Raw genomic sequence first — 27,489 nt, forward strand, 5'->3', positions numbered from 1 at the left:
AAGGGCAGGGGAGCTGTCAAGTGTGGGGAGCAGACCGGGGCTGGATGGGAGGACCTGGAGTGCAGGGGGCAGAAGGGAGAGGAAAGTCCATGGCCAGAGCCTCCTACCGGCAGTCTGGCTCTGCACAGAGTCTGTGCATGATGGAGCCTCTCACAGCAGGTTTGTTCTCTGCAAAGTGCTCAGCTGGTTCAGTTTTTTGCAGGAAGGAATGGGATCCATGCGCCCTGCTCCTCACTGACAGCAGTGTCCTCTTCCCTCCTTTTCACACAGGGTATGTCCACACTGCTCTCCTCTACCACTCTACCACTGAACTACACCCCTATTTCCCATCTATCTTTACCTCAAGTCTTGGGAAATTACTCTCTGGCAGTACTGTCTGCAGGGGCAGGTGGTGCCATGCACACATGGCGGGGGGAGGTCGGCCCTCTATGGGGTTGGTCATGTGTGGTGTTCCCTAACCTATGATCAGCATGATGCCTCACGATAGCGCATCACCCCCTGAGCTCCCGCCTCCCTGCCCTGTGTGTGTTGCCACCTCACAGCACTCACCTGATGTGCCCTCCCGCATACCCTAAGATGTCTGGGAGGCCTCCTGCATCTGGGGAACCGGTTCCAGGGTGAGGGTCACAACGTTCCTGGAATCCTCATCCTGGAACTGCTGGTCATCAGGGTTGTCGTCCTGAATCTCCATCCCAGACTCCACAACCATGGCAGGAAACAAGCACAGGCATTGGTGGTATAGTGATGAGCCAAGCTGCCTTCCAAGCAGTTGACCTGGGTTCAATTCCCAGCCAATGCAAAGGGAAGAAGGAGCAATGAAGCCACTTACAGAGGTTTCACTTTAACCCCCACAAGTGGGTCCCACAGCTGGGAACTGCTTTTCCAATAGGCAGGAAGTGCTTGATCACAGCCAAATGGTGGAGAAGCTACACTTGACCACCTGAAACATGAGAACAGCTCTTGGCCATGAGCCATGCAGAGTGTCTGGGAGCCAGTTTCCTGCTCTTGAACTTAGCCCAAGAGCCAAGAAGCTGCACCTGCTCTCTCTCAGAAACTTCTGTAACTCCTCTGCCATCCAATTCCTCCCCAGTTTCTTCCTGACACCTGCCCCCCCCCCCCCAGCTGAGTCCTTTCTAGGTGGGAGCTTCTAGGAACAAGCATTCCTGGCCACAGGGTGGGTCTGGGTCCTCTCAGCCTTTGGATCCATGTGAGATATGATCCCAGGGGAACCATCTCCTGGAGTTTCTCCCTGTTCCATGGAGCTCAGGGCAGGGGGGACCTAGGGCTGGGGTCTGTATGCTGCCAACGGGTATAACACATGGCAACATTTCTCCTTCCTCTGCTGGAGATGGAGCCTGGAGATGGAGCCAGATAGTTCCCATGAGACCACATGCAGATGGGCAGGGTCTGGAGAGGTGAAGCCACTGAATGGAGAAAGCAAAGAGAGCAGAGTATCAGCTATCAGCTGAGAAACTCAAACATGGGGCAGTATGATGGTCCCATGGTGTAAGGAGCAGGACTTTGATTTCTGCAATCTGAGTCCAAATTGGGCTGACTAACCCATCAACAGTGGGGCCTACTGGTGAGGTGTTGGTTTGTGCAAATCTGTGAGAGTGAATCTCCTTGCCCCTCTCCTTCAAGTCCACATTGTGCTTCTTTACTTTTTCAATCTAAGGACTTTGAAGAAACTGTTTCCAAAAGCAGCTCCAGTGGCACAATGGGTCGGCCTGCAGTACTTATAAGACAGTGCACCCAAGGGACATACTGAGGTTGTGAATTCAAACCTCACCTGGAGCAGTGGTTTTCAGCCCCTGCTGGGCTGTCTTCTAGCATTGAACCCTGGTGGTGCTGGGATTTCACCCCAGAGGACAGGAGCAGTGAAAATTCCCCCTTCACATGTTATGGCCTCCAGGAGCAGCCGGAAGCCAGCTGCAGCAGCTGGCGCCCTGGGCGGGGCGGTGCAATCGGCCCCCCTGCCTGCACAGCTATCAATGCCTGTGATGTCATCATTGGGCACCCTGGTTAGTGGTGCCATAGGCAGCTGCCTAGCTCACCTAGGCCCACAGTGATGGCCTCATCAGAGCGATTGCTGGGTGGCCACGATGTGAGGCCAACTGGCACAGAGAGGTTTGGACTCTTGACCCTCTTTCTGCTGGGTCCTTCCTGTCCATCTTCTCCCCCCTTCCCCACCCATCAGCAGCCACTGTCCCTTTCAGCCTCTGGGTCAGCTCAGAAAAAGAGGCAGGAAATGGGACAAACTCAGAAGACAAGCAACAAACCCCCAAACTTCCCCTGTGCTCTGAGAGCCCAGTTTGCTGAGAGCCCCCCAGTCTGAGACCCCAGAGCCCTCCCTTGGGCTGCCTCAAGAACAAAGGATTTTGCCAAGGTCCAGGATAGAACCAGGTATCTTTAGATCTTCAGTCTAATGCTCACCCAACTGAGCTACTTTGGCACCATCTATACCTGCCTTCCACCCCTTGCCCTTGCCCTTCTCTCCCAGTATGTCTCCACTGCATGTTTCACTTGCACAAAAACCTTCCCCCCCTCCCCCGCGTGTGGCTGGCAGTGGTTGCTAGATGGATCCATTCACATGTAGCTTTACTGAACCCCCCCTCATTTCTGCCTTGAACCTCCCCCAGCCCAAGGGCTGGTGCCCAGTAGAACAGTCCCTGTAAGAAATGTGTCACTTTCACCCCTGGGAGCAGCTCGGCCATGCAAAGGGGCTGCATGGGGCAGGACATTAGTCCTGGAGTGTAGGGGTGGGTGTGGCAGTGACATCACAAGGGCCTTTTGCAGCCCCTCATCTTATTGGCTAAAGGATGTTGGGAGGTGATGACCTCACAGAGTCCATGACAATGGGCAGGTGGGACAGGCTGCAGGGCAGGGGCCATCTAAGAGACACCCCCACAGCTTTGCTGCAAGGAGTCTACTCCTGAGGCCAGAGAGAGAATGGGAGTCACAAGTATGAGTGTGAGGAGGAGCCTGGTTGGAGCCTTCTCCTCTCCTCTCCCACCAGCTAAACAACCTAGAAGACAGAGAGGTGGGAAAAGGGCCCTCAATTAATCTCTTGGGTCACAGCTGCTGTAACAATGAGGTAAGATGAACGAGTGGGCAGTTGTCATGTGAAACTGGTTTCCCTGACTGGGAATTGAACCCAGAGCTCAGTAGTGAGCACACCAAATTCTACCCACTAGACCATCAGGGACACATGAATGCATTTCTTTCCTTACCTACATTAGCCTTTCATAGGCCACTTTCTGTCCCCTTCAGGACAGGGGTCCATTTTCTATTGCCCAGAGGTGACAAGAACAAAAACCAAACAGAACAGCCAGACTGGGCCATGCCAGTTGCACAACTAGCCCAGGATCCTGTCTCATGACAGCAGCCAATTTCATTGCACAATGGGAATTCTCAGGACAGACAATTGTTAAGTGATCCCTCCCGTCACCCATTCTCAGCTTCTGGTATACACCAGCTAGGGACACCTGCCCTGTCCATCCTGGTTTAATGCCATCGATTGACCTTTGCTGCATTAAATTATCCAGTTCTGTTTTGGACTTTCTTGTAGATTTCACCTTCGCAGCAGCCTCTGGCAAGGAGTTCCACTGGGTGCAAAAATGCTTCCTTTTGGTTTATTTTTAATTTGGTTACTTACCAGTTTCAGTCTCTCACCCGGGATCTTCAGTAGGAGAAAAAAAATTCTTATTGTTTTCTGCACCCCTGTCATCATTACACAAAACTCTGTCCCATCGCCCCTGAGTCGTCTCTTTCCCAAGCTGAGAAGAAGAAGTTCCATGAATTCCTGGGAGCTGCTGTTCCAAAGAAGAGGCATTTCCCATGGAAAATATGGCCAAGCCCAATCCCCTACACAGAGCCCCAGAAATACCAGAGGACACTGGGCACTTGTAAAGCTCCCTCTCGGGCAGCGCTACAGAATGGATCCAGCTGGCCATCGGGCTGACTAACCCATCAACAGACGAGTCCCAGTGAGACTTCTCAGCCCAAGTGCAGAGACCGTGGCGTCTCCTACTCCCAGCCCAGTGGCAGAGGGGGGCAGTGCCCTGAGGAGGCGGGTCCCGAGGCAGCGGAGACCTTTGAAGGGAATGGAGACGTAAGGTCAGAAGGAAGGAGAACAAGTCACCTCTTCTCAGGTGAGATGTGGTGGGAATCTACCAGCTCCGGTGCAAGATGAGCTCCAAGGGCTGGTTCCTGCCTGGTGGCTCCTTGCAGGGCCTGGCTTGAGACGCGCCAACGAGCCGTGTGTGGCCAGGTGAAGGGTGCAGAAGGAACGTGGATGCAGGGGCAGGGTGGAGTGTCTGGCCAGGATTGAGGGAGCAGGAAAAAGGGGCGGTGTGCAAGCAAGCTGGAGGGGCTGGTTGGGAAGAAAGTGAGGGGAATGGGGTGGCTGGGGTCTGGGCATGAGGCAGAACATGCTGTGCCTTTGTGTCCCCTTGCAGCAAAGGCCACAGCCACACTGCCCCGAAGGTGCACAGCCACAGCAGTGACACTTCAGGGCGGGCCCTGGACTGTGTGGCCACCACAATCTGGTCTCAGGCAAGGCACCACTGAGAAGTCTCAGCCCCAGCCCTGCCTCCTCCACTCTCAGCCTAACTTGTTTAGCTGCCACAGGGCTAAGCTGTTTAGTGAGCCAGAGGGCTAAGCGCTTTCAGGGGTCTCTTCCCAAAAGGCAGGGGGCTGCTTTCTGCAGTGCAGTGGGTGTCACGTTTGCCTCACATGCAACAGCTCCGTAGGTAAAGTGGAGCCTGTAACACCCAGGGGAGGGGATTCGCCTGCCTGGGGAGGGTGGGAACAGACCAGCACTTGGGATCTTGCCTGCCAGCTGCTTAGCACATCTGGACACAAAAGAATCCCAAGACTTGGTTCTACCAGCCAGTTTCTTTTCAGCTCCCTGCAAACTGCCTTCCAGCTGTGGGTGTGGCTGAGTGTGTGTGAAACCAGCTGCGCTTGGGATGATTTTGTTAATTGTTTAAAAAGCCTCAAACACCTCTTCTGCCTGGGGAGGTGTCTGTAATAGATGCCTAGCGTGATATATCACTATTGGGTTTTACCCCTTGTAACCTCACACAGAGACTCCCGACAAGTCTGTCTCCTGTGTCCATCTCCGCCTCAGCTCAAGTGTTCGCACGTTTCATAGATAAGGAAACTCCTCCTCCCTTTTTCCCTGCCAGTCCATCCCGAGCAATCTGTACCCTTCTGTGCCAATATTCCAGTCGTGTATTATCCCACCACGTCCCTGTGATACCAACTACTTCCTGCTTATTACCCATAGTTCCCGTGTGTATATACCAGCATTTAAGACACAGATTAGATTTTGCTTCCCAGTGGTCCCGCATCCTTCCTTTATCTCTGCTGTTACAGCCCCTGCTCTCTCCCATTTCTGCCCCATCTCCCAGGTGTCCATGTTGTTCATTTACCTGTGGGCTTTGGGCACCTGCCCCCATCAAACCTAGTTTAAAGCCTCCCCACTAGGTGAGCCAGTCTGCACCCAAATACTCTTCCCTTGCTCGACAGGTGAACCCCGTCCCTGCTGAGCAGCCCTTCCTGCAACAGCATCCCATGGGCAAGGAAGCCAAAGCCCCCTGCCCACAGAGCTGTAGCTTTCTGTGCCCGGGGAGCCAGACACCGCCAGGGCTGGAGGGAAATGGGGAATGGCTGCACTTTGGGAGGCAAAGGTGTTGACTGGAAACATAAAGAGCCATTTTAAAGAGACTTTGGAGGAGGGCACCATGGCTTAGTTGGCTAAAGCATCTGCCTTGTAAACAGAACAGTCTGGGTTTGACTCCCAGTGGTACCTTGTTGCAGCCTTTGTTCACCTTTTCCTATGTCCTTGTGGACACAGAAGAGGCCTCCTCAGGCCACCCATGGAACTGCTGGTTCAGGAAAAGGCTGATTGGGGAGGAGTGTTGGGCAGAAGGAAACCACAAGCCTGGAGCGGGTGCAGAGGCTGCTGTGACTGGCACTGGCAAGGCAGGGCTCTGACTGCAATTGCTGGGTCAGGAGAGCCAGCACCACACACCCTTGTCATTCCCTGAGGGGATCAGCACCTAGAGAGCCTGAGGATTCAACCTCTGCAGCTCCTGCAGCCATGGAGAGTCAGGATCTGTGGGCATCAGGTGCTTCTCTCCTGTGGGGGAGAAACCTCTTGGGACTTGTGGTTTCCTTCTTCCGCATACACCTCTCCACTCAGCCTTTTCCTGAGCCAGCAGTTCCATGAGAGGCCAGTAGAGGCCTCTTCTGTGTCCCAGAAGGGCATAAGTATATGTGAGCAAAGGCTCCAACGAGGTACCACCAGCAATTGAACCCAAGATCCCCTGTTTACTAGGCAAATGCTTTAGCCAGCTAAGCCATGGTGCCCTATATTGATCCATCTGTCAACTGTTCTACTGTATGGTCCCAGACAACACCATTGCATGGCAAAGTTCAGCCATTCCCCATTTCATTCCTGCCTTCTCACCCTGCTGTTGTCTGGCTCCCTGGGCACAGAAGGCTACAGCTCAGTGGGCAGAGGCTCTGACATGCACATCTCCTTTTCCGGAAGGGGCATGGTAATTTTTGAGATCGTAATAGGGAAATCTGCGGGGGATTTAAGTATCCCCTGCGGCATTTAAATAAAAATGTCCGCCACTTTTTTCCGGCTTTTAGAAAAGCCGGAAAAGAGCGTCTACACTGGCCAGATCCTCCGGAAAAAAGCCCTTTTCCGGAGGATCTCTTATTCCTACTTTGAAATATCCCCCGCGGATTTCCCTATTACGATCTCAAAAATTACCATGCCCCTTCCGGAAAAGGGGCCAGTGTAGACGTAGCCCTGTTGAAATGGTTTGCTGTGTGAATTCTGTGGCAGGTGATGTTAAGCCTGCACATTGGGATTATTCACCAGTTTGTTTACCCATAGCTGTGATGGCCGAGTGATTAAGGTGTTGGACTAGAAATCCAATTCTACTTTGAAGTAGGAATAAGAGATCCTCCGGAAAAGGGCTTTTTTCCGGAGGATCTGGCCAGTGTAGATGCTCTTTTCCGGCTTTTCTAAAAGCTGGAAAAAAGCGGCGGACATTTTTATTTAAATGCCGCGGGGGATATTTAAATCCCCCGTGGATTTCCCTATTACGATCTCAAAAATTACCATGCCCCTTCCGGAAAAGGGGCCAATGTAGACGAGCCCCAGCTGTGCAGAGGAGTCCTGTCTGTGCTGGTCTTAGGCTGCCTTGGAGGTGAGTTCTGCTTCAAGGACTTCTCTCCTCCTTCTTGGTCTTCCTTTCCCTTTTCCTTCCTCTTCTCTTCTCCCCTTTTCCTTCTTCTTGCTGATCTCCTTCTTGGACCCCTGTTTATATAGAGAAACTCAATACTGCTTAGTTCTTCCTTAACCAATTATTTTAGTAAAATTTCACTCACCAATCAGAACATACTGTAACAGAATTACCTAACCAATCATACCACACTGCCTTAGTTGATTTACACCTAGCAAACTCAATTACACAGCAGACAGAAACAGATCCAAACCAGACTATCACACAGACAAACAACAGGAAAGTGAGGCCAAGAAGCATAGAATGCCAATTGCACACCCACAACTTTTGGTAAGCAGTCTTTTGCCAGACAAAATGCTGTTAATTGAGTTTTCTCTACCCACCTTGAGATCTGCTTCTTCCCTGGTGACAGTGGGTGTCACTAGGATAAGATCCCTTCTCACAGCCTAGTGTGACACTATTTCAATGTCATTTAGATGGAATGTGAGCATGTGACTCCAGGCTTTACAGCTAATTGCTGCTGCTCTTCAGTGTGGCTGCAGAAAAAAGCTTCAGTTTAGACCCGTGGTCACCAACCCGTCAATCGCGATCGACTGGTCAATCACAAGGCCTCGACCAGTTGATTGCGAGGTGTTTGGGCACCCCCACCCCCATTTTCCCCCCGTCCCTGAGAAGCCTCACTACTTACCTCTAGTGTAGTGCTGGCTTCCCGTGGAGTGGATGGAAGTCCTGTCTGAAGCCCACGTCACTTCCGAGGGTTCCAGAAGTGCACGGGCTGCTCCCCTCCCACAGCTCTGTTGCGTGCTGGGGGAGGGGGCATCGGCCCTGGAGGAGGAGTACGGCAGTTTCCCTGTGCCGCTAGCGCTGGAGGGGTGAGTAGAGCGCAGGGGTTGCCCAGGGGCAGGCACCCATGGGGGTTGGTCGTGCTGTGGGAGGGGGTTGGCCATGCCGCACCACGCCATGGGAGAGGGGATTTGGCTCCAGGTCAGGCACACGTGGGGTTTCCCTGCACCACAGGGGCGGGGGGGAGTCGGGCCCAGAGGAGGCACGTGCTGGCTTCCCTTGGAGCCGGGGTGGGGGGGGAGGGAGAATCCTAGGAGGAGGCAGATGCAGGGGACTTTGCTGCCACTGGCCCCCTACCTCCTGTCCACACTACCCGCTCCCCAGAACCCACTCCCCTGTCCCGAGCCACAGAACTCTGGCCCCACTCCCCTGTCCCCAGCTACAGAACTCTGTCCTCATTCCCGTCCCCACTCCTTGAACTCTGACCCAACTGGCACCCTGTCCCCTGTTGCAGAACCCTGTCCTCTGCCCTCCCAGGACCCTGTTCCTTCTCCCCTGCCCCCAGCCGCAGAACTCTGTCCCCACAAAATGTATAATTATAAATGCTTCATTTTAGATTTAAATAGCATGAATAAAAAACAGACCATTTATTTCATAACTATAAACACCTGATTTTAATTTTATATATCGCATAATTTAAAAATAAACTTTATCAGAGTGTGTCAGTGAGGGCTAGGGATAGCAAGTGATGGACAGGTGGAGAATAGAGAGGGCGGGGCTTCAAGGAAGGGGCGGGGCGGTAGATCTTCACCTGTTCTGCGATTTAAAAAGTGATCTTGGGTGTAAGAAGGTTGGAGACCACTGCTTTAGACCTACTGAATAGTTACAGGGCTTCCAATTGAGTTACAGAAAAGCCTTAGTGTTACATAGGACCTTTCCAGGCCAAGGACAGCAGGATCCAGAAGCACAGATGAAGGTAGATAAATACAACTGCAAAGGGACTCAAACCCTCAATCTTCTGACATGAAGCCAGACATCTTGTCCTTTAGGCCGTGCAGTCTTGTGCTACTCAGGCTTGAATTTCTTGAAATGTGTAGGTAGGGAAAAGTCTCCCTAGTCCATCAGGTTTTATTATTTTCCTTGTTTGGGGGTTTAGAAATCACGTCTGAGCTGATGAATTATTCTTATTGTGTGTAACTAAGCATTGCAGCCCAGGGATTTTCCTGAGTCTATGTTACTTCATGGCTCTCTACCACCTAGGCTATCGCCATACTGCATCTCTCTTCCCCAAAAGCTTATGCAAATGAAGCACAGATTAGCATATTGCCATGTTCATTTGCATAATTAATTGAGGTCTATTTTTGCACAAGAGGCTTTTGCACAAAAAGGAGCTAGGTAGACTGGGGCTCTTCCTGCCACCTGCTTCCCCTGGCTGCAGCCTGGCCTTGGGCTCTTTCCTGACAGCCCCATGGGGCCAGGGGAAATGCAGGGGCCATTTCAGAGTCTGGTTAGGGGTGGCAACCTGTCCATGCCGTGATGGGGGAGGGAAGAGTGTCACACAGCTTCTTCTAGAGCTGGTACTTAAATAAAAACAAAAAATAAACAAGCCTTAAATAAAAACAAAACAATAAATAAGCAGCTGGGATGGGGCAGCTGGAGGGAGCCAGGAGAGCAGAGGCAGCCTGAGAGCTGAGAGTCCCAGGGGCCCACCAAAAGCATCAGCTGTTTGTCCCATGGTGCAAGGGGCAGCACTCAGGGCTCTGAACTTTGCAACCTGAGTTGAACTGTCGGTGGGATTTTCCTAGGCTGGTTGTTGCAAAACCCTCCCGCTTTAGGTGTCTTGTTCTCAGGCTGGTGAGAAGAGATTTTTGTGCCTTCCTCTGGGTGTCTACTGCCCACTGGCGCTTGGTCTCTCATCCAGCAGGCTCCGATGAGCTGGGGCCCTGGAACCTACCAGCCTGGCTAGAGATGCAGGGGGCTGAGGTTGTGTTTTTGCTGCTTCCCCTGATGCCCTCAGGTCCAGTCCCAGCAGCTGCCAGGCTCTGCCTATTGCCCCCTGGCCTCTGCTAACCCACATGTTGGGTGTGGAGCTATTGCCTTGGGCGTAGGAACAGTCTGGGAGAGCGAGCAGCACAAGTGAGAGGCTGGACCAAGATTCACTCAAATGGTTTGGTTCTTTTGGGTCTGCCCCTTCTGCACCCCTAGAGACATTGAAACAAAAAAAGACCCATGAGAAGAACCCAGCTATTTTATTTTTGCTGTGGCATAAATGGATCTAGCTCTGGGGTCCTTCTGCATGTGAAGCACCCCTGTGCTCCAGGGTTCTTCTGCCCCTCGCCTGCGACGACATCCACTTGGGGGAGCACTTGCCCTGACACTTGTAGATGGGCCAACATGGACAAACCAGTGGCCTCACTCAGGCGTCCTTCACTAGCTCAGCTGGTAGAGTTGCAGACTGTAGTGCGTGCTTGGCAAGTAATCCTTAGGTTGTACTGCAATTGACAAAAAGATTATGGGTCTGAGCTGCTAGTTGCATTTCTTGGGATGCACGGGCCTTGAGACCCCTTGAAGGCTGGATTAAAATAAAGAAGGGCTGCACTTTGGAATTCAAAGGTGTTGTCTGAGACCATAAATTAGCACAGTTTTAGAGACACTTTTTTCAGAATAGGCTTTTCTGACATTTGGCCCATCTACACAGGCCCAAATGTAGGGAAAACCTCCTCTTTCAGAAGAGCCCTTATTCCTACTAAAATGAGGAATACAGGCCTTCCAAAAAACACGCCCACTTTTTTGGAAACTGATCTCCATGGATGTGGCAGAGGTTTTTCAGAGATACAAAAGGTATCCTGGAAAAACTCAATATTTGGCATATAGCCAAGAAGGGTATCTGTGTTGGGGATGTTGCTCCAAAGGGCACTGTGGCTTAGCTGGCTAAAGCAGCTGCCTTATAAACAAGCAATCCTGGGTTCAAATCCCATTGGTGACTTGTTGTAGCCTTTGATCACATTTTCTTCCTGTGACAGAAAAGGCTTCCCCTGGCCACTGATCAAACTGCTGGTTCAGGAAAAGGCTGACTGGGGAGGAGTGTTGGGAAGAAGGAAACCACAAGCCTGGCACGGGTGCAGAGGCTGCTGTGACTGGCACTGGCAAGGCAGGGCTCTGACTGCAATTGCTGGGACAGCAGAGCCTGCAGTACACTCCCTTGTGATTCCCTGGGGGTGTCAGTGCCCAGAGATCCTGTGAGTGCAACCTCTGCAGCTCCTACAGCCATGGAGAGTGAGGGTCTGTGGGCATCAGGTGCTTCTCACTTGTGGTTTCCTTCTTTCCAACTCTCTTCTCCAATCAGCCTTTTCCTGAACCAGCAGTTCCATGGGTGGCCAGGGGAGGCCTCTTCTGTGTCCCAGAAGCACATAGGAAAATGTAAACAAACACTTCCAACAAGCACCACTGGGAGTTGAACCCAGGATCTTGTGTTTGCTAGACAGTAGCTTGAACCAGCTAAGCCATGGTGCTCTCTGCATGCAGTTTGGTGAAACTTTTCTACTCTATGGTCCCAGACTTCACCTTTGACTCCCAGCGTGCAGCCATTCCCCATTTCCTTCCAGCTCTGGCGGTGTCTGGCTCCCCAGGACAGGGCAAGGGGGTGGGGGGAAGCTGGCTACATGTGGCTTGAGGATCTCACAAAAATCCCAGCCAGTCAGCTCTGTACCCCCTCAGTGACAGCCCGTGAGCCTGGGGAAATAGGCAGTTGCCTAGAGCGCTGCCAGCCCGTGCGCACGATGATGATGTCATGACTGCCAGGGCGCCCTGTGATTACATCACAGCTGTACAGGCACGGGTGCCAATCGCACCTTCTGCCTGGGGCGTCAGCTGCCGCAACCGGCCTCAGACCACTCCTGCACCCCCTAATGTCTGCTACAGCTGCTTCCAGACCAGATTGTTCTCTGCCACCGGCATCACAAGGTACTGGGCAGTCAGGGCCAATCCCCCAGTGCAGCCTCTGTCCATGGCCACACAAGGGCTCCTTTGGGAAGTGGGGCAGGACGGTCAGGCTGGGGGTGAGAGGGGTGTGATAAAACAGCATCTGTAAGAAAGTTAAGAGTGGAGGGCAGGAGGCAGGGCCTGGGGGCATGAGCAGCGCTGGGCAAGCGGGCTCAGTTCAGTTTCTCCCCAACACAGATTCTGGCTCAGGGCATCCCTTTCCTCTACCCCAGTCATCACCAGGCTCTGAAGCAGCATAAGAGGCTTGTGGGCTGTGTAGCAGTGTGGGGCAAGTCTAAGCCACACCATTCAGTGTGAGCTAGGCTAGTTACTCATTCAAAGGTTGTGGGTTCAGTTCTTGCCAGTGTCACTTTAGCTGTTTCTTCATTACCAGGGCAGCATTTACAGAATCAGCAACCCCCTTGAACCATGGCCAAATGGGCCCAAGGCAAAGGAGGGGAGACAGCCCCACTTCCAGGAACTACAAGTCTCTGCACAGCAGAGGGAGGGAAGCAGCTGCCTCAGAAATATTCTTGGCTGCTGGCCAGGAGTCACCCAGCCAGAGCCTGTCTTTGGCACCCCAGGCCCTCCCACCCCCCCCAGCACTGATGGGAAGAGCAAATACTTGGCCAATTTTATGACTACAGATGAGGCTGTTTTCTCTGACTGGGAATCAAAGCCCGGCCACAGCACGCACAGTGCTGACCCCTAGCCACTAACCCGCCAGGGAAACAAGAAGCACACTTATTTGCTCAGCTACACTCGCCCTTCGCAGGCCACTTTCTGTTCCCTTCAGAACGTGGGGCCATTCTCAGAGAAGGAGCGTGATGCCGGCGTATTTCTCTGTGCCTCCCTTACCCCCCCCCCTTTCTCCTGCCCGCTCTTCCCACTTTCCTCTCCCCCTTCCCCTGTTGGTAACACAAACAGGACTTCTCCCTGTGCAAAGAACAAACTCTCTGATTTTGATGTGGGGAATGTAGAACTGGGGAGGAGGATGGCAGAAAGGGGAAGAAGGGGGAAGTGGGGCTCAGGGATGGTGCTGGGACTGGCGTCAGCCTTGGGTGGTCCCACTGCCTCATGTGCAGGGGCCTCGGCAGCCATGGGGATGCTCCAGGAGGAGAAGCCGCAGGAGCAGGGGCAAGAGCAGGTTCAGATGGGACCTGAGCAGGAGCAGTTTGGGTTCAGGGAGGCTGCTGGGCCACTGAAGCAGGTGACCAGGCAGTTGGCAGCAGCTCTGTGTGCCAGGCACGTGCTCCAGGCCTTCTGGAAATATTGAGCCTCCCTCTGTGACTTGTGATGAAGAGCCTTGGGCCAGCCACTGCAGCAGCAGGAATTTGGGCATCAGGCAACGCCATTGAGGACAATGGAGGGAGGAGAAAGATTTTCCTTCCTATTCGGGAAAGCAGGCCAGGGCAAGGCCCTTTTAGCCACTGGGTCTGTGCAGGCTCAAGCCTCCTCCTACCAGCTCTCTGGCCTGTTTCCTGAAAAGGTCTCAGCCTCTTGCCTGTCTCTACTTCCCTGTCCATAGCAGGCAGCTAAAGGAAGGGAAGTCACCAAACCAAACACCCTTGTGGCCAGCATGGGGCTTGAACCCATCACCTTGGCATTATTAGCACCATGCCCTAACCAACTGAATTAGCTGGCCATCAGACCTAGAGCTCACCAGTGGCCCTTTGAGGAAAGGCGCCGTAGGCAGCTGAAGGGCCGTCTCTGCAGCTGCCAATGGCTCTTCTCTGACAGGGCCACTAGTGACTCACTGTGACGTGGGCTGGCTAGTCCAGCTGGTTTGAGGGTTGGTCAAGGTGGCTGGCGGCCGGCAGACCCAGGGCAAAGAGGCAGCCGGAATCTCTTGCTGCCAGCACCTTGCCTCCCAGCTTCTTCGCTGTCAGCAGCAGCAGAGTCCTAAGCGCTGCCCTTGACACCATGGAACCAACCTCCCCTCACTCAACTGGGCCAAACTAGTGCCCCAGCTCATGCCCACTGGGACCTGTTTTACTTGGGTTCCTTCCACTCAGAGCCCCCTTCTTCTCCTGGGCTGCGAGGAGCATCACTGGGATGGTTTCTCATATCCCAGCACAGGGCCATCTGTCCAGTGACAGGAGACGGGGCTGGTTTCTGGATTTCTTTTAGCGCAGCAGAAAGCAAGGGGAGATGGAGGAAAATCAACCCCGTTTGCAAGCTTTGTGTGACAGGAGGGGTGTGAGCTGGGAAGCCTGCCCCCCCAGAAGGGGAATTTGGGTGCACCCAGGTGCAGCAAGAATTCAGGCCCTCAGGCCAGTGCATTGGGGACAACGTGTGAGCCCTTCCATGAGCATTTTCTGCTCCCACTGGGGAAGGCAGCTGGGCAGGACCAGCCTGCAGCCCACGTCCCTTTCAGCCCCAGGTGCAGGAGGTAACAGAGTGGAGGAAAGTCCATGGCCAGAGCCTCCTCCCAGCAGTCTGGCTCGGCGCAGAGTCTGTGCATGATGGAGCCTCTCCCAGCAGAGCCTCTCCCAGCAGGGCTCTGGCCTGTTCTCTGCAAAGTGCTCAGCTCTTTCATTTTTCTGCAGGCCCATTGTATGTGTCCCTGGTGGCTTCATTTACAATTTCCAATCTTTACATTTGCATCTCTTTTTGCAAAGAGTGTACAAGTGTAAACATACCCTACATAGCTAGAGTTGGCCTCTGTTAGTTGAGTCTGGTTGTGTCCCTACTGCAGGAACCCAAACGGAGCAAAGAGCAGAAGTCCTGGAAACTGGTGGGGTACCCTCTGGATTTGATTTAGTGAGTCTTAGTTGGACTTGCTAAATCAAACTCCAGAAGATTGATTGTGGACATTCCTCCCCCACTGGGTGTGATTCTTGTTCTTCTGCGCAGCATAGCCCAGGTAGACCAAGGACCTTCAGATCACACCCTTGCTGAATTGATGGGAATAGAAATGAGACACAAAGCAGATTTGAACTTGTTTCAGTTGAGATGGGTTTGCCTGGTTTATGTGCATTGACACAGGAACACATTGGGGGTTGTAGTAATCTCTGCACCGCAGAAATCTAGACTGTGATACAACTGGAGATGCACAAGTTTCAATGAAGTTGATCAACCATTCAGGGGGCACTTGGAGTTAAACCAGGGATCACGTTGCCTGTAGTCAAATACTTTACCACTGAGCTACATCCCCATTACACTTGCTTGCTTGCATCCAGTGTTAGGAAATTAGCCGCTGGCAGCACTTTCTGCAGGAGCAGGTGGTGCCTTGCACACATGGTGGGGGGGGGGACACGGCCCTCTATGGGGTCAGACATGTGTGGTGTCCCCCAACCTACGATCAGCATGACGTGTCACGATAGCGCATCATCCTCTGTGCTCCCGCCTGCCCTGTGTGTGTTGCCACCTCACAGCACTCACCTGATGTTCCCTCCCGGGTGCCCAAAGACATTTGGGAAGCCTCCTGTATCTGGGGGACCAGTTCCAGGGTGAGGGTCACAACGTTCCTGGAATTCTCCTCCTTATCCTGGAGCTGCTGGTCAGCAGGGTTGTTGTCCTGAAGCTGCAGCTGCTGCTGCCCAGGTGTCTCCATCCCAGACTCCACAACTGTCCCTGGAGACAGGATTCTCCAACCCCCAGGACTTGGTCCAGTTCCTCACAGTATGCACAGTGCTGTGGTGCTTCCCCAGAGCAGGAGCTGTGCTCACGGGTCCTCACGTACCCCTGCTACAATTCCTTGACCATGGCTCTGACTTGGTCTGGGGAGGGGGAGGTGGCCTTTCTTTGCAAGGCCATCAGCCATTTGGCCATAAATATCCACATTCCTCCACCTGGATTGCCAGGTCTGCAGACTCCTCCTTGAACCACAGCTTTATCTCTGGCCTGGACCATGACAGTGCCTGGCACTTGGTGCCCCTTGCTTGGTCCTGTGCTGTGTCCATGGAAGGGCCAGAGGGGTCTCTGGGGGCTTGTGCCTGTGACATGGCTCTGCAAGAGGCAGGAAGCGCTCCATCTTAGCCAAATGGCCGAGAAACACTATGACAAAAAACATGAGGGCAGCTCTTGGTCTGTACCTCTGGGCCATGCAGAGTGTCTGGCAGCCACCTCCCTTTGCTGCTCTTGAACTTAGGCCAAGGGACAAGAAGCTGTACTTGCCCACCCAGAAACCTCTGGGACTCCTATGCCAGCCAATCCCTCACACCACAGAGAGCCACAAGGCTGTTACTGCCCAACATCACCCCCCCCCCCCGATTTTAGCCAATCGGGCAAGAGGTTATGCTTTACCCCAGACCACATGGGCACCCTCTTCCCTCAAGTGCGCTTCATGGCAGATGTGGACTTCCCTCACTAATTTTTACAGACATGGTTGGCACAGGCATTGGTGGTATAGTGGTGAGCATAGCTACCTTCCAAGTAGTTGATCTGGGTTCAATTCCCAGGCAATGCAATGTGGGGCAGTAGCTGCACAATTCCTTGCATACCTTCTACTTTAACCCTGAAACAACAGGCACAAGTGGGTCCTGCTGCCTCTTGCCACTTTTATTCCTCTCTGAGAGGCAGGAAGTGCTCAATCTTAGCCAAACGGCCAAGAAGCAATGCTTTTTAGGTAATTCTGTTACAGTAAGTTATGACTGGATAGTGAAATTATACTAAAATAATTGGTTAAGGTAGAACTAAGCGGTACTTGAATTTCTCTTTATAAACTGGGGTCCAAGAAGGAGACCAGCAAGAAGAAGGAAAAGGAGAGAAGAGAAGAGGAAGGAAAAGGGAAAGGAAGACCAAGAAAGAGGAGAGAAGGCCTTGAAGCAGAACTCACCTCCAAGGCAACCTAAGACCAAAACAGTCAGGACTCCACTGCACAACTGTTGAAAGGGTTTGCTGTGTGAATTCTATGGTGGGTGACGTTAGGCCTGTGCACTGGGATTATTTACCAGTTTCCCTGGCTTCACTTTGCCCAGAGCTGTGATGGCCGAGTGGTTAAGGTGTTGGACTAGAAATCCAATAGGGTTTCCCTGTGCAGGTTTAAATCCTGCTTACAGTGAGGTCTGTGTTTTGCCCTCTTCCTCGGGCAGCAAGGGCCTCTATGAGTTACCAGCAGTGGGGCTGTTACTGCTGGCATCAGGACTGGATTAAGGGGTGAGCTAGTGGGGCAGCTGCCATCAGGCACTTCCTGTGTGTCTGGTTCCTGTCAGGCTGCAGCAGTTCCCTGGGGCTGCATTAACCTCCACAGCACCTGTCATCAGTGCCCGTCCCCAAGCAAGAAACAAGGAGACGGGACAGAAATTCTCTGTCCCAAAGGCGCACGCCTCACATTGGCGGGGCAGACATGTCCCTCCTCTCTACCCCAGCAGACACGTCTGCAGCCCCTGGCAGGGAGGCGGCTGGGCAGGTCACGGACAGAGCTGAGCCCGGGGTGGCAGCAGTGCAGGCTGGTCATCCACAGCCCTGGGAGAGCAGCTGAGGGGCTCAGGTGGGGGGCGACGGGCCCGTGTGCTCTGCTGCTCACTGACGAGCTGGCTGCCCAAGTGCCCACACAGACGCTTCTTCAATCCCCACCCCTCTCAGCCGGCCACCCCCAGCCTCTTCCAGCACAGCCTGCCCCACCTCCCCCCACAGGGCTTCCACAGGGGCCTCTGTCCCAGGGAGAATGGGGAGCCCCTGCCCCGGCACCCACCCACCCTGCTGCTGCTCCCACCAGAGCAGAGGATTCACCCGACACAAGTAAGTGCCTCTGTCCCCCCTGACCCCGGCTGCTGGGTTCCCTCCTGTTTAGCTGCCTGGCCCCAGGTAAGGTCACATGAGACTGCTCATATCACCCCCTCAGCACGGAGCCCTGGGCAGCCGCCCTGCTCGCTCAGATCTCAGGCTGGCAGGGCCTGCAGGGATACTGGGTTTGAATGACAAGGTGTTGGAGCAGCTATTAAAAGGCTTCTTCCTTGGCAGGGGCATTGTGCTTGTGGATTGGCTATTTCTTGGATGACTGGTGCTTGCACATGCAGCTGGGCTTTAGCAAATCAGAACGATGCGAGTCGTGAGTAACCCAGCGCCTCTGGACATGGGAGTGGAGTAAAAAGTACAATATTGTCTAAAAAAATAAAATAACTTGAATAAAAATCAAAGTGTGACAAAAATAAATTACTTGAGTAAAGTACAAATACCCAAAAAAGGTCTTGCGTAGTGTGATCAAGTATTTCTACTTAGTATTTTCCATCTCTGCCCGGCAGGCAGGGGTTCTTGGCCCCTTGCTGGTCTGCAGACTGGCAGTTTGTTACCACTGACTTACAGGAGCCCCAGGAACTGCAGTTTCAGGAAGAAACAGCAGGAGATTTTGATTGGCTGCCAGGTGCTCCACATGCTAATCAGGAGGCATGTTTCTGTAAACAGGGACACAGACCATATTCTAATATACAGATTTCTAAACCTGGTGGAGTGTGTTTGAATGGGACAAGCACTTTGCTGAGATTATTTCTGTTCTTTAGTTTTCTAAGTGTTGTGTGAAAACATTCCTCATGAGGAGAAAGTGAATGCACATGAGTGTGGGTGTGTAGCGAGCAGGCTGCTGTTAAGACTGTACTTTCAGGAATCATTTCTATAGTTGGTAACTAGAGAAATGCAGCTGAAAGTAGTTGGTCTTGCTAACCGTGGGGATGAGTGATAATGTTGTCTGCTGAGTACAAAGCAAGCAGACAGTGTTGCTTTACTATAATTGTTGTCTGCTTTTGATGATTGTTCCTTTTTTCCTGTTGGGAAGCTGGAGCAAGAGAGCACAGACTGAGTGATTAGCTATTGTCAAAAAGTTCAAAATTAGTTTTGCAGTAGAGAGGAGCAGGGATTTCACTTCATCATCTTGTCTTAGCTTCTGTTTAATTCCTGGATTTACTTGTAGGCTACATCTACAATGGTATGATTTTGCACAAATACTTTTAATGCAAGAGTTTTTGCATTAAAACATTTGCACAAAAGAGCATCTACACTGGCATGTGCCAGTGTAGATGCTCTCTTGCTCAAAAAAGCTCTGATGGCCATTTTAGCCATCGGGCTTTCTTGTGCAAGAAATTGATGTTGCCTGTCTACACTGGTCTCTTGTGCAAGACCATTGTTTGGGGAAGTTATCTTAGAGGTCCACTCAAAAGATCTGAAACTGATAGTGTGTTATGGTCTGTTATATAATTACTCCTGGCCAAGGGCGGCCCATGAGCCTTGGCAGACTAGGCAGTTGCCTAGAGTGTTGCTGGCCCGGGCACCTGATGATGACGTCATGGCAGTTGACAGCCGTGCAGGCAGGAGCGTTGATTGTGCTTTCTGCCTGGGGCGCCAGCTGCTACAGCCGGCCTCGGGCCGCTCCTGCTCCTGGCATTGCCACAAACTCAATTTTAACAGAATCATCTTTTATAATACATTTCTTCACTGAAGCACTGGAAGCTACAGAGCGGACAACTAACTGATGTATCTTTCATTGAATATAAAGGTGATGTCAAATTTCTCACCATAAGCAATCTTTCCTTACAACTATAACAGCTGCAAAATGTTGTGTGGATTGGCAAGTTTCTTTAAAAAAGGATATTCCTTTTGCAAAGCCTCCTTAAAAGAACACATTCTTTCCTTGCTATTTGCACTCATTCTGACACTCAAATAACATTTTATGATTAAACTAGTGGGCTGTGCCCCCTGCTCGCTACTATTACCAAGCCCCCTCCCTTTGAACCCTGCCAACCCCCCCAAACATCTGGCTGGGAGACCCCAATGAGCAGGGCTAGACAAACCGCTGAATCTACTCATCCATGGTGCATGGATTTCAGCTGGTCGCTCCATGCGCTCCATTCACTGGGCTTTGCGCCTGCACAGTGCTGGTCTGGCACATGCGCCGTGCGGCGCTGGCAAGTGGCTCTTGCCGGGGTTTGTCAAGCCCTGTCAATGAGATCTCAGGACACAGATTGGTACAAATCATTCCCTGCAGCTGCAGAGCTTTTAGCTTCTCCCCAACCTCCCAAACAAGAACTGACTAATTCTGTGTCCTGCCATCCCCATCTCCACCTGTCCCCAGCCCAGCTGTTAGTTCTGTCCCTGCTCAGCCCCCACCTCCGCCTGTCCCCAGCCCGGCTGTTAGTTCTATCCCTGCCCAACCCTCACCTCTGCCTGTCCCCAGCCTGGCTGTTAGTTCCGTCCCTGCCCAGCCCTCACCTCTGCCTGTCACCAGCCCGGCTGTTAGTTCTGTCCCTGCCCAACACCCACCTCCACCTGTCCCCAGCCTGGCTGTTAGTTCTGTCCCTGCTCAGCCCCCACCTCCACCTGTCCCCAGCCCGGCTGTTAGTTCTGTCCCTGCTCAGCCCCCACCTCCACCTGTCCCCAGCCCGGCTGTTAGTTCTGTCCCTGCCCAGCCCTCACATCTGCTCCTGCTGCAGCCCCAGGGGTTCTTCCTCCTCCCATCCCTGGGGCTGGAGGGAGGGACTACTTTTTTGTTTTGGCTCCCAACAGCAGGCCATGTGTTGAGCCCCGCTGAGGGCCGCAAACAAAGAGGCTGCCCACCGACTTCGTGTTGAGTAGCCCTGCTCTAGAACATACATGCTAGGGTGTATGTGGCTACAGAAGCCCATTTGCCATCCCCAAGGAGCTGTTACCCCTCCCCACTATGAGTGCATCTACACTACAGAGTTTTGTCAGAAAAACAGCCATTTTTCCAACACACCTTGAGTTATGTCCACACTACAAACACGTTCTTCTGTAAGAAAATTGAAAGAACGGAGGGGTTTTTCCAGCACTGGTAATCCTCATTCTATGAAGAAGCCCGCCCCCCCCCCCCCCCCCCCAGCAGACCAGGCAGAGCAGCTGGGGGCTGCCTGGTTGGTCCCGCAGTGCCGCTCCTTGGTGCTACTGGACCAACCCGGCAGCACCCCAGCTGCTCTTCCCCAGGCGTCCCCAAGTCAGCCGCTGCTGAAACTGACCAGCAGCTGATTCCAGGAAGCCCGAGGCAGAGCAACCAGCGGCTGAATCTGGACGCCAGTTCCGACTTGCGTACAAATTCAACTTGTATGTAACCCGGGGACTGCCTGTAAGCATCTGAATGGTGGTGTTAATTTCACTGACTCTGTTGTGGAAAGGGTTTATACCGTCTTTCAGATGAGAGAGCAAAGTTTGTGCTGCAAATCAATGAATCAAAGACTAAGGATTTTAAATACAGCAGCCTACATTTAACCTACGTCCATGGTCAGGCAGATGAATATGTGGCTTGTTATCAGAAACACTGAGTGCTGAGAACTAAATCCCATTGTTACAGACGCAGTAATGTTGTAACACAAGCCAGGTACAGACAGAAATGAATGTGTATTTGGGGTCTAACTCCTGTGTGCTGTTTATGGAATATCTAGACTAAAACTTTTGCCCACAATGGCAGAGTCTAGCATGTGTGTCACCACGGACAAAGTCTGGGCAGAAGGGGGCGTGGAAAGGATTAAAGCCTCTTCTGAACTGTCTCCAATTCCTCTTCTCCCCCTGCCAGGCTGCAGAACACCGATGTCTGACTCCAGCTCAGATCCTGGCCTGCAGAGCCAGGACAGGAAATGGCCATGGCGGAGCCTGTGAGCTTCGAGGAGGTGGCTGTGTATTTCTCTGAGGAGGAATGGGCTCTGCTGGATCCGGGCCAGAGAGCCCTCTACAGGGATGTGATGCAGGAGAATTATGAGGCTGTGAACTGGCTGAGTAAGGATTCCTGTCCCCTTGGGTAACAGCAGCTGGGTGGGCTCTGGAGCATCTGGGTTGGGTTTGGTTCAGGGTTATTCATTGCCTCTGCCCCCAATGTCAGGAGTATCTGCCATAATAATCCTGGCTCTTGTATGAAAGACTGTCCCCTCCGTACCCCCTCCCAGGGAAAGCAGGTTCAGGGATGTGACAATGGTGTGGCTCTTCCCACACCTAAGGTCTCGCTGCGCTTCCCCCTAGCTTGCCCATCTTGTGCCTTGACCAGAGGTGTGAGTGGAAGGGCTCAGGCAGGAACAGCAGGTACCAGAGGTCTGGGTCTGGCTGCTGTTAGTGGCTGCAGGGTCCCCATGTGGCAGTGAGCTCAGCCACTGGAAGGAGGGTGCAGTTCCTAGAGTCCTTCCCTGCCTGTAACTAATCTCTGTGACATGCTGGTACTTGCCAGTGGGAGGGGCTGGATGCTGGGGCTGAGGGAGAGTGGGTGAGGCAGTTCACGCTCTGTGAGTATTTTGTTTGAGGTAGCTCTGTAGTAGAGAAACGTGAGCAGAGCTCTCCTTGCATTTCAGGCACAGGCTGGGTTTCCTTTCAAAAGATCAGCTTCATTCTCTCTGGGGCTCACTTGTTTCTATGTGCAATGGAGATAAATCACGTCATCTGTGTTGTGTTTCTAGAGTGAAATATCTTCGGGTAGGGATTTTTTCTTCTTGTGTGAATGTCTGGCTTTGTGCTCAGGAGACCTGTGTTCAGTTCTCTGCCCATCACAGTCTTCCTGTGTGACCTTGATCAAGTCTCTTAGACTCTCTGCGTGTGGTCATTTCTTTTACTAGCTTTTATAGTGTCCCTGTTTCTCAGGGCTGGGAAGGATACCTAAACTAAAGAGGGGTGATGCTTAGCTCCATATGAGCACTGCGATAGCACAATGGGGTCCTGATTTACACCAGAGTTGCCAGGTGGTGCTGTGATTGATAATTTTGCTTCCTTCAGTGACTGCAGTACCATTAGAATTGCTGCTAGCACCACGGAGCATTTATATGGCTTATTCAGGGCGGCTCTTTCTGGAGCCTTGATTCCAGCGGCACTGTCAGAGCGTGCAGCTTATCCATGCAGCATACCACAGGGTTACCGCTAAGAAAGACCCAGGCTCCATTCGGAGGCTAAGGCACTCGGCCAGGTTTATTGTGAAAGGAGCAGGGTGCCAGTGTCCCAGCTCCTCAGGCACAGGTATAGTGAGACTTGTCTCAACCCAATAATTGTACCAGCTCAGTCACCAGCTAGAACACTGCCCCTCAGCCAGTATCAACATGCCCTGTGACTTTTCCCCTCCTCTCACATTGACGCAAACAAAATGCATATTGCGTTCCATGTGTTTCTACCCCCTTTGGCCTTCTGCCTGTTTGTTTGAACAAAACATCCATATCCATTATCCCCTCATCCTGTTCATGTGCACAAGGGTCAGTGAGCTATCTGTTAGGACTGTGTGTTTGCAGTTACTGCAGAGAGCCATGTGTTGTTTGCCCTCCTCCTGCTCAGGAATGTGATTTCTTGGTTAGGTGGTACCAGTGCTCCACCATTCTGCCAAAGTCTGGCTTGTTTTAGTTAAAAAAATGGACATAAACAAGATAATCATAGTCATCAGATCGGAATTTTCCCATTGACTCGGCACACAGCACACTTCGCACAAGCTTTCTTGCGATTGTGTAACAGTGGTAGCACAATGATCTCCATGGTCACATCACAGGTGGCTGTTCTGAACACTAAATTCAGGTCCGAGAAGGGGTGGAGGCATAGCTGAGGGGAAGGTGCTCACAAGGTGCAAATGTGGTAGATTCTGTGCCTTCCTGGAGCAGCCCCAAATCGAAGGGCAGGCCCACCAGAAGAGGCAGACTGCCAGCAGCAGCCTTTGTGTGGTTTCCCAGAGTAGAACCAAGGCTACAGATGGGGAGCTGAGTAACAGCCATAAGCATCAGAGAAGCAGCACGGCCCAGCTCCACCCTGGCTTGTTGCTGCAGAAGCCTAGCGCCACCCTGGGCAGCCGCGGGAACTTAGCTGCTCAGAGAACTTCCTCTACCTCCTCCTGGCCCAAGTAGAAAATCTGAGCCAAAGAGCAGGGGGAGCCCAGCCCACCAGCCAGGAGCTTTGTGGACAAAGCCTTGGGGGGGCTAGAGCTAGTCCTTCCTCTCCAAGACCTAGTGACCTGGCATGTGGTCGCTACAGTCTGAGCCCTGTCTGGAGGCCTTGGTGTCAGCCCTGCCAGCCCTCCCTAGGGCTGACTCAGAAACTGGTTTATAGCAGGTCTAACTTGTGTGTTTTCATGAAGTCTGACTATTCAGCCTGTCTTCAGCTCAAGTCAATGCGTGGTGGATGGGGAAAGGCTGGGTTCTCTCCTCTGTGGAAGTGTTGTGAAGAATGATGAACTCAGCTCCTGATAATACAACCATTACTTGAGAGTGTCCCTTTTTCTATTCCTCTTTTAGTTTTCTCTTTTAGATCATCATGAAGAATAACTCCTGTCTGGATTCTCTCTCTGTCCCAGCAGGTGAGAGGATGCTGACTGAGAACTATGAGAAGAGTCTTCAGCAGGAAGGACTGGAGCAAGTGGCTCCATGTGGTATGTTATTGGGAAGATCTGAAGGGCATGTTTTCCAGATACGTGAGCAAGGAGAGAGATGTGAGAGTCAACATAGCCCAGAAAGGCAGCAGGGAAACCATCCAGGAGAGGGACAGTGTAATGCCAGTCACAGGAGCAGAGGGGAGACAAGAAACAGAGAAACCATTCGACAGAAAATCCCCCATCAATAGTCACCCTGCATTTGTAGTGACTGTGAAACTCTTATTGAACATCAAACAACCCACACAGGAGAGAAGCCCTTCAAATGCTCTGACTGTGGAAAAAGCTTCAGTCGTAGGTCACAGCTTGGTAGACATAGCAGAATCCATAAAGGAGAGAAACCCTTTACCTGCTCTGACTGTGGGAAAAGCTTCAGTAAAAACTCACACCTTGTTCAACATGCTCTGACTGTGAGAAAAGCTACAGCTGCAAGTCAAACCTTGTTATCCATTGGAGAACACACACAGGTGAGAAACCCTTTACCTGCTCTGACTGTGGGAAAAGCTTCAGGCGTAGGTCACAGCTTGGTAGACATAGCAGAATCCATAAAGGAGAGAAACCCTTTACCTGCTCTGACTGTGGGAAAAGCTTCAATACGAGTTCAAACCTTGGTAACCACAGGAGGACCCACACAGGAGAGAAACCCTTTACGTGCTCTGATTGTGGGAAGAGCTTCAGTATAAGATCAGACCTTGGTAAACACAGGAGAGAAACCCTTTACCTGCTCTTACTGTGGGAAGAGCTTCAGTACGAGTTCAAGCTTTGTTAAACACAGGAGGACCCACACAGGAGAGAAACCTTTTGATTGTTGTGACTGTGGGAAAAGCTTCAGTAGAAGCTCACACCTTGTTAGACATAAAAGAAACCACACAGGAGAGACACCCTTCATCTGCTCTGACTGGGAAAAGGTTTGCTCTGACTGGGAAAAGGTTCAGGAGGAGCTCTCATCTTATTAGTCATGGGAGAATCCATACAGGATAGCAATCATTCGGCTGCTCTGACTGCAGGAAAAGCTTCAGTCAGTGCTCCTGTGTTACTAGCTATCAGATAATACATACAAGAGACTCACCTCTTAACAGCTCTGATTGCAGAAAAGGCTTCAAACACAGGTCAGACTTTGTTAAACATAAGACAATGTTTAACACAGAGGAGAGAAAACTATTTTGCTGCTCTTACTGTGGGGAAAGCTTCAGTTAGCTCAAATCTTGTTAGCCATTGGAGAACCACAGAGGGGAGAAACCTATCACTTGAGTTCCCTTTAAGCTATTGATCAGGTGGTTGTGCCTATTAAATGCCATGCAAGCTTATAGGGCTTTGGTGGGGAGAGGTACTTCAACCCACTGGTCTCAATCTTGCCTCAAACCTGCCATGACCAGAGGACAGTTGGCTATCCCACAGCCCTGGCACCAGCCCCAGAGCTACTATGGCAGGGAGAGGTGTGTCTCCCTCCTCCTGCTTTACAATAGCACCTAAGCTGTGGGAGCAAGAGCTCATGGAATTCTTCTGTTCTCGGTGTAGCCTTTCAGTGACCTAACTGTCAGTCCCCTCCATCTTTGAGATCACACCCCCAGCTGGAGTCCTCAACCAGTATTCCCTCTAAGATTTTCCATGCAGGAGTAGAGTGAGGTTTTTTTCTTGTGCACCAACAATGACATAGTGACATTCTGTGCACTTGTTCTGATTTGTGGCCCTGTGGAACCAACGAGTTACTGAGAATTTTTGCACACAGATGTACGTGTGTGTGTGTGTACGTGTGTGTGTGTGTACACACACAAAAGATCAATTAAGAAAGGAAAAATCCTGAAACAAAGGAAAATTAACAAGGTGCATGACCCTGCGCGCACGCGCACACACACTGAAGACTTCCCAGCTTGGCACCCAGTCTCATTCCCACCCAGCCTTGCTTCACCGTTCCTGCATCCATGAGCCCCCCCCATCCTGTGCATCCTTTACCACTAGCCCTTTGCCCCTACTTTTGCAGTGTCCCCTTCAACCCAACCCCTGCACTTTCCTCCCAGTCTAATCCAGTCAAAGTGTAGTAATTTGTAAAGCATACAAAATTAATGCACCATCCTTCGTCATGGACTCTAAAGCTCATTCTGCAGTTGCAAGTTAATGATATTCAGAAGATGAATTTAGGGATATCACCAGAAAACTTCATCCAGCTCTTTTTCTTCAGTCCACATTACTACATTGTATATAGAACATATACAGGCAGTCCCCGACTTACGTGGATCCGACTTACGTCGGATCCCTAGATACGAACGGGGTGAGGCAACTCCCGCACATGCACAGCAGCATTCCCGGGGCTTGCTCACCTGGGTCCTAGGATCCTCCTCCTCCTCGGGCCGGCTCCAACTGGGGTCCCGCAGAGCTGCCTCCCCACGCCCGCTGCCCCCCCCCACCCCCCTGCCAGCAACAGGCTGCCCCCTCCCCTGAGCAACAGGCTGCCGAACAGACAAAAGCAGCCTCTCTGCCCCTCCTCCCCTCTATACATGCCGGGCTCCCGGAGCGCAGCAGCGTCCCCGGGGCTCGCTCACCTGGGTCCTAGAATCCACCTCCTCCTCCTCTTCGGCCGGCTCCAACTGGCCTCTGCCTGCAGCAGCTGGCCACAGGGACAGGGATCCCGCAGAGCTGCCGGGCAGAGGAAAAGTGCCTCCCCACGCCCGCTGCCCCCCCCCGCGGCCTCGCATCCTGCATGCCTCCCCTCTCCCCCCCTGCCAGCAACAGGCTGCCCCCTCCCCTGAGCAACAGGCTGCAGAACAGCAGACAAAAGCAGCCTCTCCGCCCCTCCTCCCCCTATACATGCTGGGCTCCCTGGGCAAACAAAGACTCCACCAAAACAAACAAAGTGCTGGCCTCATTGTGTTAGCAAAAAAAGGACCCTCCTCCTAGAACCCTGGGTGGTGTGTGGAAATAAAGCTATTAGCTCAAAGCATGGTGCAGAGCTGTTTGGTATTTGATGAGTTACTCCTTTAGTCCTGAGTTTGTCACAGGGACAGAAATAGATGTGAAATCTTCTGAACAGGGGAACAGACAGCAAAACAAACATTGGAGGGGAGTTAACCTTTCCCTATGCTATCCAAAACTAAAAAAAATTTTTGGCTAGAGTTTCCCCTACAATATGTACCAGTTCCGACTTACATACAAATTCAACTTAAGAACAAACCTACAGTCCCTATCTTGTACGTAACC

General features: G+C 52.1%; 3 non-coding genes across 3 annotated transcripts; all 3 read left to right on the forward strand.

Moving 5' to 3' along the window:
• Positions 1-16,368: 16,368 nt before the first annotated feature.
• TRNAG-UCC (transfer RNA glycine (anticodon UCC)) lies at positions 16,369-16,440 on the forward strand. Its single transcript has one exon. It is a non-coding gene; the product is annotated as a tRNA-Gly (tRNA).
• Positions 16,441-16,952: 512 nt separating this feature from the next.
• Positions 16,953-17,034, forward strand: TRNAS-AGA (transfer RNA serine (anticodon AGA)). The gene has a single exon. It is a non-coding gene; the product is annotated as a tRNA-Ser (tRNA).
• A 1,523-nt stretch (positions 17,035-18,557) lies between these two features.
• On the forward strand, positions 18,558-18,773 carry LOC142821674 (small nucleolar RNA U3). The gene has a single exon (XR_012898362.1). It is a non-coding gene; the product is annotated as a small nucleolar RNA U3 (small nucleolar RNA).
• The last annotated feature ends 8,716 nt before the right edge of the window (positions 18,774-27,489 follow it).

The sequence above is a fragment of the Pelodiscus sinensis genome, chromosome 31 (genome assembly GCF_049634645.1).
Source record: "Pelodiscus sinensis isolate JC-2024 chromosome 31, ASM4963464v1, whole genome shotgun sequence".
NCBI classification, from domain to species: Eukaryota; Metazoa; Chordata; order Testudines; family Trionychidae; genus Pelodiscus; species Pelodiscus sinensis.